General features: G+C 48.2%; 3 pseudogenes; all 3 read left to right on the forward strand.

The window, feature by feature from the left end:
• Positions 1-7,104: 7,104 nt before the first annotated feature.
• LOC149428661 (galectin-1 pseudogene) lies at positions 7,105-7,865 on the forward strand (annotated as a pseudogene).
• Positions 7,866-8,045: 180 nt separating this feature from the next.
• On the forward strand, positions 8,046-8,357 carry LOC149428662 (galectin-1 pseudogene; annotated as a pseudogene).
• Positions 8,253-9,001, forward strand: LOC149428663 (galectin-1 pseudogene; annotated as a pseudogene).
• The last annotated feature ends 5,009 nt before the right edge of the window (positions 9,002-14,010 follow it).

Consider the following 14,010-nt stretch of genomic DNA (forward strand, 5'->3'; position numbering starts at 1 on the left):
GACCCCCAATGTAAGGGACATTCTTCCCACTGATCCCCAATGTAAGGGACATTCTTCCCACTGACCCCCAATGTAAGGGACATTCTTCCCACTGACCCCCAATGTAAGGGACATTCTTCCCACTGACCCCCAATGTAAGGGACATTCTTCCCACTGACCCCCAATGTAAGGGACATTCTTCTCACTGACCCCCAATGTAAGGGACATTCTTCCCACTGATCACCAATGTAAGGGACATTCTTCCCACTGACCCCCAATGTAAGGGACATTCTTCCCACTGATCACCAATGTAAGGGACATTCTTCCCACTGACCACCAATGTAAGGGACATTCTTCCCACTGACCCCCAATGTAAGGGACATTCTTCCCACTGACAAAGTCCCATCACATCGACATACTGTACAATCCGGAGTCACTTGACAATACGTAGTTAATCACCTATAGTAGACAGTAGGTAGTCACCTCGGGGGGGGGGGGGGGGGGCACCTCTTCCAGGATCCTCCAGGGGAATAGAAGAAACTTTCTTTATATAACAAGAGAAAGATGGTGGTGACTCTTTTGCCCTAAAGAAGAGGGCATGTTCCTCAAAACGCGTCAGTCTGATTCACGTAAGGACCCTGCAAGTTCTTTCTTCTGGATCACCATTGTGGTTTCAGTGGTTGCACTACGCTTTTATTCCTTGGCATTTGTGAGTATGTTTTCTATCCAATAAATGATACGGTAATGCTCTAGGCCAGGGGTGTCAAACTGGTGGCCTTCCAGCTGTTGCGAAACAAGTCCCATGAGGCATTGCAAGATTGACAGTTAACAAGCATGACTCCCAAAGGTAGAGGCATGATGGGACTTGTAGTTTCAACAACAGCTGGACACGCCTGCTCTATGCCTTTGTGCTCTCCATTCCTTCCTTGGGGCTTTAAAGGTCAAGGGCCAGGAATGCCGTGTGGAGGCCTCTGGCATGGAGTGGCCACAATATGGCAGCCTCAGCAGAAGAGACTAATTCTACAAAGGACTGGAGTGGGGTAAGGACTTGCGCTTTTGCCACCAAAATCCAGCCAATTGCAGAGCTCCTCTTACAAGTTAGCTTTATGTTGGAATTCAATGGCCAGGAATGCCTTGTGGAGGCCTCTGGCATGGAGTGGCCACAATATGGCAGCCTCAGCAGAAGAGACTAATTCTACAAAGGACTGGAGTGGGGTAAGGAATTGCGCTTTTGCCACCAAAATCCAGCCAATTGCAGAGCTCCTCTTACAAGTTAGCTTTATGTTGGAATTCAATGGCCAGGAATGCCGTGTGGAGGCCTCTGGCATGGAGTGGCCACAATATGGCAGCCTCAGCAGAAGGGACTAATTCTGCGAAGGACAGGAGTGGGGTAAGGACTTGCGCTTTTGCCACCAAAATCCAGCCAATTGCAGAGCTCCTTTTACCAGTTATCTTTATGTTGGAATTGTACTTCAAGAGAAAGTAGATCTGTCTCGAAATTCCTATTTCCCGAACGCTCCATCTACTTTCCATTTCAACTTTTTTTTGCTAAAGAGGATTAAAAAAAAATGATTTTGGTACGCCCTTTGTTAAAAAAAAAGTCCTTAATATTTGAGCGTTGTCTGATCTGACACAAATGATCGAAAACGTTTGCCTGCGTGATTTTAGTTTTCTTAGCTTGCTTCAGACTTTGGAAGAGGATATTAGATCAGTTGAAGGGATTAAAGTTGGTGTAAGCTCTAAAGGAGCCACCATGGGCCCCGAACGTAGCGGCAGCCGCGCCATACTGAAACGTCGGTTTGTAGCGGAATTGGCTTTCAAGTAGAAGGAACAATTTATACTGAGATCAGGACTCGAAATTTGACAACCCAACAAAGCCCATGAATATCTCCTAATGACTCCATGTTGGTGCCTTTTGATGCTCCGCGCCGAGACATGGGAGGCTTACCATCCAGAGGGGCTAATCTTACAGAATAAATAACTCCACCACCTCTTCAGCGAGCTTCCCGGCCTCCTCTCTCTACGTGAAACTGATATTGAATTCCGTCTGTCATCTGGTTCCTCGGGCTCGCATTAAAGCCGGGCCAATCTGAAACTGACTTTTTTTTTTTACTTCGTAAAAGTTTTCCATCAAAACAAAAAAAGTAATCTCCCAGCCCCTCCACCTCCCCCCTCCGAATTCAAAGACTTGCATAAACTGCCGTTTTTTTTGAGCCGACTGGAGATGAACTTGAAATGAGAAGAGTAGAATTGCTGAGTTGGAATGACACTTTCATTTCTATGAACATCTCACAAAAAAAAAAAAAGAGAGAGTGAGAGCGTGTTTGTGGAAATATTAAAGCGGAACTGCGCTGCCTCTCAGCACCGGAAACCGAAAACACAGTTGAATTCATTTTTATTATTCAAAGTAAACTCCCAAATCCATCCTTGTCTCCATCCATCCATGCCTCCATCCATCCATGCCTCCATCCATCCATGCCTCCATCCATCCATGTCTCCATCCATCCATCCGTCTCCATCCATCCGTCTCCCTCCATCCATGTCTCCCTCCATCCATGTCTCCATCCATCCATGTCTCCATCCATCCATGTCTCCATCCATCCATCCATCCGTGTCTCCATCCATCCATGTCTCCATCCATCCATCCATCCGTGTCTCCATCCATCCATGTCTCCATCCATCTATGTCTCCATCCATTTCTACATAATTTATTTTGCTGAGAAGTCACTTTAAAATACACCCCCTGACAGTGGCCATGTTGAGTAAGGGCAGATGTTTCATGTAGAATTTACTTCCTGGAATCCATCTGCCCTTAGCTCAGGCATGCAGACAGGAGGGTGTGGTTTGTTGAAAAAAACCCTCCTCCCCTCCTGAAGAGGGAATGATGTATGACATTATTTCCCTAGGAACTGAAACCAGGATGCAACTTAAGAAAGGTAAAAAATCAGTTTAAAACAAGTAAATATAATATACTTTACTATCTGTTTATTAATGCTAGCAGCATAAGGATTAAAAGCATTGATTGAGAGACAGAAATTCCAAACTCCGGCTTTCCCTTCAGTCTTGCACAGGTGTACCGGCTCCTCCCCTTCAGTCTTGCACAGGTGTACCTGCTCTTCCGCTTCAGTCTTGCACAGGTGTACCGGCTCCTCCCCTTCAGTCATGCACAGGTGTACCAACTCCTCCCCCTTCAGTCTTGCACAGGTGTACCGGCTCCTCCTCTTCAGTCTTGCACAGGTGTACCGGCCTCCTCCCCTTCTGTCATGCACAGGTGTACCGGCTCCTCCCCTTCTGTCTTGCACAGGTGTACCGGCTCCTCCCCTTCAGTCTTGCACAGTCTTACTGGTTCCTCCCCTTCAGTCTTGCACAGGTGTACCGGCTCCTCCCCTTCTGTCTTGCACAGGTGTACCCGCTCCTCCCCTTCAGTCTTGCACAGTCTTACTGGTTCCTCCCCTTCAGTCTTGCACAGGTGTGCCGGCTCCTCCCCTTCAGTCTTGCACAGGTGTACCAACTCCTCCCCTTCAGTCTTGCACAGGTGTACTGGCTCCTCCTCTTCAGTCTTGCACAGGTGTACCGGCTCCTCCCCTTCTGTCTTGCACAGGTGTACCGGCTCCTCCCCTTCTGTCTTGCACAGGTGTACCGGCTCCTCCCCTTCTGTCTTGCACAGGTGTACCGGCTCCTCCCCTTCAGTCTTGCACAGTCTTACTGGTTCCTCCCCTTCAGTCTTGCACAGTCTTACTGGTTCCTCCCCTTCAGTCTTGCACAGTCTTACTGGTTCCTCCCCTTCAGTCTTGCACAGGTGTACCGGCTCCTCCCCTTCTGTCTTGCACAGGTGTACCCGCTCCTCCCCTTCAGTCTTGCACAGTCTTACTGGTTCCTCCCCTTCAGTCTTGCACAGGTGTACCGGTTCCTCCCCTTCAGTCTTGCACAGGTGTACTGGTTCCTCCCCTTCAGTCTTGCACAGTTGTACCGATTCCTCCCCTTCAGTCTTGCACAAGTGTACCGGCTCCTCCCCTTCAGTCTTGCACAAGTGTACCGGCTCCTCCCCTTCAGTCTTGCACAAGTGTACCGGCTCCTCCCCTTCTGTCTTGCACAGGTGTACCGGCTCCTCCCCTTCTGTCTTGCACAGGTGTACCGGCTCCTCCCCCTTTAGTCTTGCACAGGTACCTTCTCCTTCTCTTGAGTCCTGCTCAGGTGTACCGACTCCTCCCCTTTAGTCTTTCACAGGTGTACCCACTCCTCCCCTTCAGACTTGCACAGGTGTACCGGCTCTTTTCCCGGATTGCTCTGTTTTCGCTGCACGCTGTGAGCTTCTCTAGAGTCGCTAAAAAAAAGTCAGGCACAGAAGCTTCTTACAGAGCCATAGGAAAAGATGTCGCTGTATCACAGAGAATACTGCATTGACTAAGATATCGGTTTTACATTAAAAGTGTATGTCCAAGAATTAGCCAAATTTACCTGCAATTCTCCCTCTTGATCAGTGGTCTCCAACCTGTGGCCCGTGGGCTGGATGTAGCCCTTTCCTAGCCTTTATCTGGTCCTTGGGGCACTATTATTCCCACTGATATAGGAGCTCTACTGCCTTTGCCAAGTCTGTGTGCATTGCAGGAATGGAAGAAGGAGTTCAGCACAGTTGTCCACATTTTAAAAAACGTTTCCAGGGTCACCTTTTTTTTGCGATGCATCCAGAAAACCATTGTAGACGGAGAATATACTTTATTTAGGGATGGTGCATTCATTTAAAACAGGCGTGGTTATACAAAGAGAGTGTTATTACCCTAATGCCATACTTTAATTACACATATATGAGAGAGCTGTAGTTATGCTGGAGCAGTGTAGCAGCAGGTTAGAGCAGTATAGTGGCAGGCTGGGGCAGTGTAGTGGCAAGTTAGAGCAGTATAGTGGCAGGCTGGGGTAGTATAGTGGCAGGCTTGGGTAGTATAGTGGCAGGCTTGGGTAGTATAGTGGCAGGCTGGGGCAGTATAGTGGTGGCAAGTTAGAGCAGTATAGTGGCAAGTTAGAGCAGTATAGTGGCAAGTTAGAGCAGTATAGTGGCAAGTTACAGCAGTATAGTGGCAGGTTAGGGCAGTATAGTGGCAGGATGGGGCAGTGTAGTGGCAGGCTGGGGCAGTATAGTGGCAAGTTAGGGCAGTATAGTGGCAGGTTAGGGCAGTATAGTGGCAGGATGGGGCAGTGTAGTGGCAGGCTGGGGCAGTATAGTGGCAAGTTAGGGCAGTATAGTGGCAGGCTGGGGCAGTATAGTGGCAGGCTGGGGCAGTATAGTGGCAGGCTGGGGCAGTATAGTGGCAAGTTACAGCAGTATAGTGGCAGGTTAGGGCAGTATAGTGGCAGGCTGGGGCAGTATAGTGGCAAGTTACAGCAGTATAGTGACAGGTTAGGGCAGTATAGTGGCAGGCTGGGGTAGTATATAACAGGTTGGGGTAGTATAGTGGCAGGCTGGGGCAGTATATAACAGGTTGGGGTAGTATAGTGGCAGGCTGGGGCAGTATAGTGGCAGGCTGGGGCAGTGTAGTGGCAAGTTGGAGCAGTATAGTGGCAGGCTGGGGCAGTATAGTGGCAGGCTGGGGCAGTGTAGTGGCAAGTTGGAGCAGTATAGTGGCAGGCTGGGGCAGTATAGTGGCAGGCTGGGGCAGTATAGATAGTGGCAGGCTGGGGCAGTATAGATAGTGGCAGGCTGGGGCAGTATAGATAGTGGCAGGCTGGGGCAGTATAATGGCAAGTTAGAGCCTCAGTCCAGCCCCCCAGGCTTTTATAGTTCTTACAGCAGTTTGGAGGTACGTTCCCATTGAGGAAAGCCCACTAATACCCTCCCCCCCCAGAGCTACATCTCCCAAGAGCCTTTTGCCAACATGCGGTGTAGTTAGGCTTGGGAATCCGACAGTCGTGTTGGGAGTGAAATCAGTGTATGTCCACATAGAGGGACAGAGAAGGATTGGGGGTAGGCAGGGCTGACAACACTAGACAGTGCAGCATTGGCATTGTGTTGTCAGCTCAAACAGATATTTCGGAGATCACTGAATTTCTGCCAGATCAGCTGGTAGGTTTCTGTATTTTCAGTGTTTTTGAAGGGATGACACACTGCATGTGCGACATATCAATTTTCTTTTTTTTTGCCCACACATTCTCTGTTTAGAATCCATCAAGGGTGCATGACACCATCCTTTGGCTTTGTAACGACATTTGGATGGAACTACGAACTCTGCCGGGGAGATCTCGCTGCTGGAATCCCCATGAAATCCAAGAAGTCAGCATGCGCTTTATCTAGCAAACGCACAATATGGAAAGGCTGAGCTGTGGGCGTAGTTAGCGTTTAATGCATTTTTATTGCTGGCTCCACCAATTAGCTATTGCTATACAAAGCTGCTCCATCCTCTTACCCACGGGGGACTTGAAATACGAAAGTCAATTTGTACACACGGTGTGCCACTACGCTGCAATTAGTCTTTCAACGTTGGCCAGTTTTCCATCACTAACAGGCAGCGGCTACACAAGAGCCAATTTCCGTGCCATTAAGGTCAATAGAGACTGCAGACCGCAAATCGCCTCTCTTAATTATTTGCCTTGTTTTGTTGTTACTCAGAGCGGCTCAGCAGGGGCCACCAAGATGTGCTCCAATTTTTTTGTACTCAAGATTTTAGAGTAAAAAAAAATGATGACTAAAGCTTCCCACCCCTCGTGGAAAGTGGTTGGCACCACAAAAAAGCTTTTTACGCCCGCAATCCTGTTAAACGAGAGATGTGCCTTAAAATAAAAAAAAACCTACGGCAGGATCAGAGCATTTCCCGTTGATATCCAATGCTGGGTGTTAAGTGATGCTTCAAACATTTTTTTTGTGTCCTTGATAAAGAAGCAGGATGGCAGACAATATTGTTTCCTTTTATAACATCGGCCACAAACCTGGTCACTTCGTGGAGGTGGAGGGCTTCATTCCGGAGGATTGTAAAGAGTTTGCCATCATCTTGGGAACAGATGAAAAGAATCTTGTGCTATACTTTAGTCCTCGATTTGACTATCTTGAAGACCAGCGCACGGTAGTCTTGAACTCAATGGTGGACAATGTCTGGGGAGAAGAGCAGAGGGAGAGTTTCTTCCCCTTCCAGGAGGGATCAGACACCACGGTTTGCTTCCAGTTTGAGCTAGACAAGATCACCATACAATTACCTACAGGAAATCCTCTCTCATTTCCAGTCCGCTTTACCATAGAGGAGATCTCGTACTTGGCCGTGAGAAACCTCCAACTCAAGGAAGCAGGATGGCAGACAATATTGTTTCCTTTTATAACATCGGCCACAAACCTGGTCACTCCGTGGAGGTGGAGGGCTTCATTCCGGAGGACTGTAAAGAGTTTGCCATCATCTTGGGAACAGATGAGAAGAATCTCGTGCTACACTTTAGTCCTCGATTTGATCTTGAAGACCAGCACACGGTAGTCTTGAACTCAATGGTGGACAATGTCTTGGGAGAAGAGCAGAGGGAAAGTTTCTTCCCCTTCCAGGAGTTATCAGACACCACGGTTTGCTTCCAGTTTGAGCTAGACAAGATCAGCATACAATTGCCTACCGGAAATCCTCTCTCATTTCCAGTCTGCTTTGCCATAGAGGAGATCTCGTACTTGACCGTGAGAAACCTCCAGCTCAAGGAAGCAGGATGGCAGATAATACTGTTTCCTTTTATAACATCGGCCACAAACCTGGTCACTTCGTGGAGGTGGAGGGCTTCATTCCGGAGGATTGTAAAGAGTTTGCCATCATCTTGGTAACAGATGAGAAGAATCTTGTGCTACACTTTAGTCCTCGATTTGACTATCTTGAAGACCAGCGCACGATAGTCTTGAACTCAATGGTGGACAATGTCTGGGGAGAAGAGCAGAGGGAAAGTTTCTTCCCCTTCCAGGAGGGATCAGACACCACGGTTTGCTTCCAGTTTGAGCTAGACAAGATCACCATACAATTACCTACCGGAAATCCTCTCTCATTTCCAGTCCGCTTTAGCATAGAGGAGATCTCGTACTTGGCCGTGAGAAACCTCCAACTCAAGGAAGCAGGATGGCAGACAATATTGTTTCCTTTTATAACATCGGCCACAAACCTGGTCACTTCGTGGAGGTGGAGGGCTTCATTCTGGAGGACTGTAAAGAGTTTGCCATCATCTTGGGAACAGATGAGAAGAATCTTGTGCTACACTTTAGTCCTCGATTTGATCTTGAAGACCAGCGCACGGTAGTCTTGAACTCAATGGTGGACAATGTCTGGGGAGAAGAGCAGAGGGAAAGTTTCTTCCCCTTCCAGGAGGGATCAGACACCACGGTTTGCTTCCAGTTTGAGCTAGACAAGATCACCATACGATTACCTACCTGAAATCCTCTCTCATTTCCAGTCCGCTGTACCATAGAGGAGATCTCGTACTTGGCCGTGAGAAACCTCCAGCTCAAGGAAGCAGGATGGCAGATAGTACTGTTTCCTTTTATAACATCGGCCACAAACCTGGTCACTTCGTGGAGGTGGAGGGCTTCATTCCGGAGGATTGTAAAGAGTTTGCCTTCATCTTGGGAACAGATGAGAAGAATCTTGTGCTGCACTTTAGTCCTCGATTTGACTATCTTGAAGACCAGCGCATGATAGTCTTGAACTCAATGGTGGACAATGTCTAGGGAGAAGAGCAGAGGGAAAGTTTCTTCCCCTTCCAGGAGGGATCAGACACCCCGGTTTGCTTCCAGTTTGAGCTAGACAAGATCACCATACAATTACCTACTGGAAATCCTCTCTCCTTTCCAGTCCGCTTTACCATAGAGGAGATCTTGTACTTGGCCGTGAGAAACCTCCAGCTCAAATCTATCACACTAAAATGAAGAATCCAGCAATGGAGGAGCTGCCTGTCCCATGTGTCCATATCTAGGCTCTGTGAAACAGCCACAGTGGATGAAGAGGTTTTTCCTGTTTTGTACCTGCCCCCCTACCTCCCTCCAATCTGCATCCTTGCTGCTCATGTAGACAGACTGTGTTTTTGCTAAGATTATTTACTAGAAATGAATTTCATGTACATTTCAAAGAAAATCCAATGAGCTTTAAAAAAACAAACAAAATAAAACCCTTTTTTTTGTGCTAATTGATACTTTTTTAGGCATTGAAGGTTGGAGGAGGCTTGACCTTGCCAGATGCCTCCTGTTTTTGTGTGCTTGTGTTAAAGTGTAAGGACCCAGGTCTGAAACTCTGAAATCTGACTTGTCTAATGATGTCTCTTCTTGCTAAGCCACCTGAGATGCTGAACAGCTCCCTGCCTGATTTTTTTGGAGTTTCCTGCCTTGTCTCTTGTTTTTGATGAACCTTGAACCCTTTGCTCCTCCCATGAACTTCCTATCTAAGCTATGCCTTTTCACTTCTGTTTGCCAGATTATTGTGCTCTCTCCAGCCAATATCTCACTTTTGTCACACCTGCTGCCGTTTGTACCTTCACTACCACTTGTTACCACCCTTTGGCTTGTTCCTCGACTACGCTTATGCTTGATCCCAACTTACAGCAATTTGTTCTGGACCTTTTGGCTTCTTCCTCGATTATGCTTCTGCTTGATCCCAACCTACAGCCATTCATTATCAACCTTTGGCTTGTTCCTTGACTACGCTTCTGCTTGATCCCAACCTTCAGCCATTCCTTATTGACCTTTTGGCTTGTTCCTCAACTACGCTTCCACTTGATCCCAACCTTCAGCCACTTATTATCAACCTTTGGCTAGCTCCTTGACTACACTTCCGCTTGATCCCAACCTACAGCCATTCATGATCAACCTTTGGCTTGTTCCTCAACTACGCTTCCGCTTGATCCCAACCTTCAGCCATCCATTATCAATCTTTTGGCTTGTTCCTCAACTATGATTCCTTTTGATCCCAACCTTCAGCCATTCATTACTGTCCTTTGGCTTGTTCCTCAACTATGCTTTCACCGCTTTCACTTACTTGTTTGACATCTGACATCTTTCCAGCGTGCGGTTCTGGGATTTCTCCTGGTTTATGTGCGTATACTGAGCAAGGACAGGCTTTCTCCATACCGACACCCTTTCAGTGCAAGTCACCAGAGGCCATTGGAATGTGGACCTGGAGCGTCATCAAAAGCTGTTTCAGATCTATCTGCACCAGTTTTTATTTCCGAGTCAAATAGAAACTAGAGCATGTCTGTACCTGATTAACTGAGGGGATATGGCAGTTTTCTATATAGGTAACCTCCAGGTGCAGTCTTGTGATAAGAGATGTGAGCTTTCAGCAGACAGCTCATATCTGTTTCTCTGCTCGTGCAGTAGTTACACTACATGAGCAGGGACTGCAACATTAGAAACACTCTTCACCCCTCCTGCTCTGAGCCAAGTGGGGGGCAGAAACGGTAGAGAGGTAAGAGCATGCAGCTCCAGCTCTCCTGTTCCCTATGCTGCCTGTCTTGGCCACAGAACAGAAAACTGATTGATTGCTCCTGATTGCACCGTTTTGGTTAATTAGGAGCAGACTCTGCTCCGTGTTCTAAATTTAAAAAAGTTGTGCAAGCATGTGCTAATTACCCCCAGGGACTCTGAGCAGCATCCTCTCCTGTCCTGCTACTTATCCTGTCTACCCTGTTTAAAAAAGATCTGTATACTTACCTATTTTTTTGTCCGCTACGGTCTGGTCCTGTGGTCCAGCAGCTCTGGTTTTAGCTCCAGGTCAATGGGCAATGGCTGCAGGGGAGAGGAGGGAGCGGCAACAACAGTTGGGACTGGAAGCTGGTGGGTGACGTCATGGCTTCCAGAATTCCCAGCTGTTGTTGAGTGCTCCCTATCCTCTGCAGCTGCCTTTCACTGACACAGGGGATCACGTGACCAGAGCAGGTAAGAGTACATCCTTCTTCTTTGGGCTAGGTTGCAGAAGGGTTGAGATAATTTTTAAGCATAGTTAGTGCTAGGTTGGATTTCTAGCTTAAGACATTTTCCACCCCAAAACCTCACCGCAAGTTTTGCTTCCTCCGGCCTTGTCAGGGTCCTGTCCACGGCAGAAGTTCTGGAAGATCTGGCATTTCTGCCCGTAATCTGCGTGGCCGCAGAAGGACACATCAGCCTCAGTTTGGTGCCAAACGGCCTTTATAAGGAGGCTCATCACTTCCTCAAGTTGCTGGATAATCTCTAGCTCCCCGTGCCCTGTTCCTGTTTCCTGTGACTTTGACCCGTGATTTCCTGTTACTGACTCAGCTTGCTCCTGGACCCGTCTACTCTGCTTTACCCCTGATCTGACCTCGGCCTGACTTGTGGATCTCTCTCTCTCTCTCGCTCCTCTGTGTATGACCTCGGCTATCCCATCTGACTACATCTGCTCTGATTCCCACCTGGTACCTGACCTTGGCTTGAACCGACTACCCAGTAAACATCTAAATCCCGGAAGGGCTTGCATACCACGCACAGGCGCCCCCTGTCTGCAGACCTATCTCCATGCACCAGCTGTGCTTCTGAGTGGACCACCAACCAGCACTTCTACAGGTGACCTGTGCAACTTTGGGCCTGACTCCCGCTGTCCCACTCTCAGGGGAGTCTGGAACTTGGCCTCTAGGGAAGCCCTCTCTCCATTGGCTTCCATCACCAGGTACATGATAGGCCTGCAGCAGACTGATGACATCATCTCTGCCTAGGCAAAACCACTGGCCTGGAGCTAAAGGATGGCTTTTCGATGATAAAAGGTGGAGCGTTTATGAAAATAATCCTGTTACTGTTTGTTGCGACATGTTGGGAGATTATTCCTGCAATTGCAAAAATCATTGAAAGGTTCACTTTATTTCACTTTTTTGAAACACCCAAAAAAAAGGTAACCGAAAAAATAAAAAAGAAGGCGAGTGCCTTCCCTCCAAAATTGCAAGGACTTTTTAAGTCTGCCGAATCAAAGTATATTTTGTTTTAGAGGGTTTGCAGCGGCCTCTTGACAGAAAAGTTTGTTTTTCCACTTTTTTTTTTAGTCGGAAGTGCCAAAGAAATATAATCGCAGAACATTGTAATTAGTTGCCGTTGTCTTGCGGTGAGACACCTGCATTGTGACAAGAAAAACCGCCACAGCAACAGCACCTGCCAAATGCAAATTGCTCAGAAAGGTCAACATGTGCCTTGCTCTGGATCTGTAGAGTACCGATCAGCACTTGGTATAACCGAGGTAGCAATCAAAGCTGTAAGATGTAACATTTTCGCTGCCGGAACTGGAGAGCAAAACTGAGGGGTGGGAAGCAGTTTTGGATGGCTACCATCACGAGGATAAACTTCAGACCTTTTAAAGTGGATTGGTCAAGAATTGAGCAGGTAACATCTGCTTATTTTTTCGTGAGATGCTTTGGTTTATGTCTGGCCTACAACATGGTGACCGTGATCTTAAAGCACATCTACCACTAGTATGATTTTCAGGGCCCTAGACTTGAGCCCAGAGCACCTCTTGTTAGGGATCCGGGTGTGACCAGAAATGTGTGGACTGACACAGGGAAGTAGCAGGCTTCAGGAACACAGGCGTAGTCAGGGTTGGAGAGGTGGAATGGTCAGGCAGGCCGTTAGGTACTGTCAGGCACCACCCGGTGGGATCTCTAGTACCCACAGACCAGGATTCCCCAGGGCGCGGAGTCTAAGCCCCAGTCTGCCTTTTCACCAGAGCCCCTGATGGTGGGGACGGACTTGGCGCAGGACTGAGACCAGGTCGCGGCCCCTGAGTGCACCCAGCTGTGGTAGAGGGTCCGCCGAGGGTATGTACTGTGGGAAAGCCTGATGTGAAGAGGCTGGCAGACCTGGTAACAGGGACTGATCCGTGTGGGATGGATGGATGGATCGTTTGAGTAGCGTCAGGCAGGCCAGGTCAGCAACGTGCGGACAGCGAGGTACCGGAGGAGCAGGCAGAGAATAGTCAGGGTCACAAGCCGGGTTCAGTAACTCATGGGCAGCGTGGTACAGGGGATCAGGCAGAAGGATGGTCAGGCAAGCCAGGGGTTCAACAGGAGACGGTCAGCAGAGGTCAGGATCAAGCAGGGTCAGCAACGAGGCAGGAACACAGGATACCAGGTACAGGGGCTCATGGGAAAACATACACCAAGGCCCTGATCACAGGTCTGGCCATTCTTAAATACACCCCCTGCAAACAGCCCCCAGGTGTTGGCTGATTGCCTGGAGTGAGCTTCTGGCTGCTGAGAGCACCACTGGTCAGCCCTGGTACTGCAGCCCACACGGCAGGTGAGTCCCACCACCAGTGCTGAGTCCATTCTTGACACCTCTGCTGTGTCTGGCGATGCCTATTCTTACTGAGCCACCTAGGATGCTGGACAGCTCCCTGGACAATTCTTTGAATGTTCTTACTTTGAACCTTGTTTGTCCTAAACCTTGAACTCTTTGCTCCTCCCATGAACTTCCTGATTTCAGCCAATATCTCACTGTTGTCACTCCTACTGCCACCCGTATCTTCACTACCGTTACCGATGTTTGGCTTGTTCCTCACCATACATCCGCTTGATCCCTAGCTGCAACCACTTGTTACCGACTTTTTGGCTTGTTTAAACGACTACGCTTCTGTTTGATCTCTACCTGCCATATCTGCTACTGGATCCCCGGCTTGCACAATTCCTGGTGGGGCGATCTTGAGGACCGCAACCAGGTACTAACATGCATCAAAACCCATCTCCACCATCAGGAGCTTTGGTGAATGCTAGTTAGTGTTTAGACCCCACACTTCAGGAGAGCCCGTGTTATCCACCAGGGTGATCCTCTAGTATTTTTAATGCAGTAGTGTTTTTAACGTATCTTGGCATAAATGATACCCCCTATGAGGCACATGGTGGGGCTATTATTGAACACAAGCCAGAGTTCCCTCAGCCCTGGTCTCTTTTTTTTTGATAATTGCTCATCACTCTATCTGTTACTAGCAGCTGAGGGCAAGTGGCTTCCATATATTCGGTTTTTTCAGCACTTTGGATTCTCTGCTTTTATTGACCCGCTAGTTTACCTATCCTGCTGATCAGTGGGAGTCTCTCTACTTCTGT

The sequence above is a fragment of the Staurois parvus genome, unplaced genomic scaffold, assembly GCF_062004578.1.
Source record: "Staurois parvus isolate SC_StPar_1 unplaced genomic scaffold, SC_StPar_1.0 ptg003053l, whole genome shotgun sequence".
Classification (NCBI taxonomy): Eukaryota; Metazoa; Chordata; class Amphibia; order Anura; family Ranidae; genus Staurois; species Staurois parvus.